Below are 2,703 nucleotides of genomic sequence, written 5' to 3'. Positions count from 1 at the left end.
AGGTACATCAGATGACTCCTACATAAATGATAGAAAAATGGTTCTGAAATACTAACGTGTTAGTGCCTTACATGTAAAAAAAGCGCATTTAGAGCATAAAACATCAAATCAAATAATCAAACACTTCAAAAGCTGACAAAGGTCTACATTTGGGCATGACAAAGATTGATCATAACATCCAGGGTGTATTAGTATAAGGTCAGATACGAATCATCACTAAATATATTTACCACAAACAAGAAACGTGGTTTTCCAATGTAAGAATAACAATGAAATTGCTCTGATTAATATTAATGCTTGTACCTCATCTGGCTCCCTAACATTCTCGTCGAAGTTCTTCTCATATTGTTACGAAGATGCGCCTTTGGTTCCTTCGTCTTGGATCAGTGGTATGCATGCACGGTGCCATTTTTTCTCGGAGGTCTACCAGGAATAGACCCTGGCTTGAACCTTGACGCCTCATGCCTCGCAAGCTCCGGCGGCACGGGACTATTGCTCTGCACAAGCATCTGCTTAAGTTCATAGAAAATGTCAGTGTCCTCCATGGTCAAAAACGATGTCGAGAGCCCCTTCTTCCGGGCACGTCCGGTCCACTCGATACGATGCGTGTACAGATCGATCGAGCTGGGCATCTCGTAGTTGATCACCTGAGCGACCTCCGGGACGTCAATGCCGCGGGCGGCCAGGTCGGTGGCCACGAGCCCGTTGAACCTGTCGTTCCTGAACCCGTCGAGGCTGGCCTTCCTCTCGTCCTGCGACTTCCCCCCGTGCAGCGCCGTCACCCTGCTCAACCCCGCGTATTCCAAATCATTGGTCAGCTTCTCCACGGAGTTCTTCGTGTTGCAGAACACAATGGCCGTCCTTCTATCCTTGCCGAGGTCAGCGAGGATCCTCGTCAGCCGTGGCATCTTCTCTTGCACCTTCACCATGACCACGTTTTGGGCGACGAGGTCCGCCGCCTTGCCGGCGAAGCCGACCGTGACGGCCACCGGGTTCCGGAGGTACTTCCTGGCGAGCCGCTCCATGGCCGGCGGCATGGTGGCGCTGAACATGTGGGTCGTCATGTATGTCCTCGCCTCGTCCAGCTCCTCGTCCGCGTTCTCCGGTTTCAGGTGGCTCGGCGGCATCTCGTCGAGCACGCCGACGACCTGCGGCTCGAACCCCATGTCGATCATCCTGTCGGCCTCGTCGAGCACCACGTAGTTGTACCGGTTGAGTATGGCGTACCTGCTCTCCAGGCAGTCGAGGAGCCTGTCCGGCGTCGCGACGATGACCTCGCACCCCCGCTCGAGCATGCTCGCCTGCTTCTGGATCGTCGACTGGCCGTCCGCCTTGCCACCCACGATGGACACGACCCTGATGCCTAGGCATGCCGCGAGCTTCACCGTCTCCCTCTCGATCTGCTGCGCCAGCTCTCGTGTCGGCGCCAGGACGAGCGCGTACGGGCCCTCGTCCGCCTCACTGTGGCTGGTCGGGGGTGGCATGCCGGCGATGTAGGCCAGCATGGGGAGCACGAAGGCGACGGTCTTGCCGGAGCCGGTTTGGGCGACGCCGATGACGTCGCGCCGCTGGAGGCCGAGCGGCACGGCGGCCATCTGGATCGGACTGGGCTTTCTGTATCCGGCCCTGTCGACGCTCCGGAGCAACTCGGCGCCGAGCCTGCTCTTCGCCCAACTCCGCATGGGCCGGGGCACGCGGGAGCCCCCTGTAGGAGATGCCGAAGTCCTTGCGCAGGATCCGTCGGTCGCGCTCCGTCATCTCGTCGGCGCGCTTGTCCGTCCAGTGCATGTCCACGCGCATGTCCAGGGTGTCGTACGTCGCCGCGGCGCCGGCACAGTAGTCCTTCTGGAGCGCGGCCGCCGCGACCTTCTTCTGCTCGCGCCGGTCGATGCCGGCGAGGAAGCCGCGGCCGTAGAGCAGCAGCGCGCCGTGCGCTGGCTGGTTGTTGGCGGCGTCGACGCGGCTGGTGTCGTCCGTGCTCGCCCAGTCGAAGCGGAACCTATCCCGCGGCTTGGCGACCACGATGGGTCCGGCGTCCCTGCCGAGGCCAACGCGAGAGGGGGGCATGGCGGATGGGCAAGGGAGTTGGGGGAGATGGGGACGTGGGAGGTGCGTGAGTGGGTTGTTGGATGAATCTCGTACGTGGGTTGAGATATAATTAGGGCATTTTTTAGTGAACCGGTTTTTTCTTTATTTAATCGCCTGGTTTATGAAGGGATGGAAAAAAATCGGTGGAAGTGCCAGCGAGAGGAGATGGAGGTGGGGAGCTAACGAGAGGTCAAACCATCCCTCTGGTTCAACCATCACGACGGCACATCCTGCTTAAATAGTAGAGATAGCACAATTTTTATGTGTGTCATGCCTGCAACCTGGGCCTGCTTTTTTGTTCGGCCTGACGTACTGGACCTAATCGGGTTTTTAGGAGTGAGAACCAAGCCCTAAGCTGAAGACCGAATTGGTAGAAACCAAAAAACAAACCGTAATCTGATAACCAAAATAACCGACAACACGGTCTGGTTCGGGTAGCTTGCTTGGGTACCCAAACACCCAAGGTGAGGTGTGCATCCCTACCGCCAGGGTCTTTGGTGGTATGTTGTTATACCTTACTGTTACCGCCTATACTGTTCATTCCAATCATTCGTTTCCTCTCTCTCGTTTACTCTTAACACGTTATCAGCCACTTTCGCTCTACGCATCAAAGCA

At 56.8% G+C, this 2,703-nt stretch overlaps 1 pseudogene; it reads right to left on the bottom strand.

Moving 5' to 3' along the window:
- Nucleotides 1-383: 383 nt before the first annotated feature.
- Nucleotides 384-2,067, bottom strand: LOC123395544 (annotated as a pseudogene).
- Nucleotides 2,068-2,703: the final 636 nt, after the last annotated feature.

Source organism: Hordeum vulgare, chromosome 1H, assembly GCF_904849725.1.
Source record: "Hordeum vulgare subsp. vulgare chromosome 1H, MorexV3_pseudomolecules_assembly, whole genome shotgun sequence".
NCBI lineage: Eukaryota > Viridiplantae > Streptophyta > Magnoliopsida > Poales > Poaceae > Hordeum > Hordeum vulgare.
The sequence above is the reverse complement of the archived record's forward strand: the minus strand, read 5'-3'. Positions and strand labels throughout refer to the sequence as shown.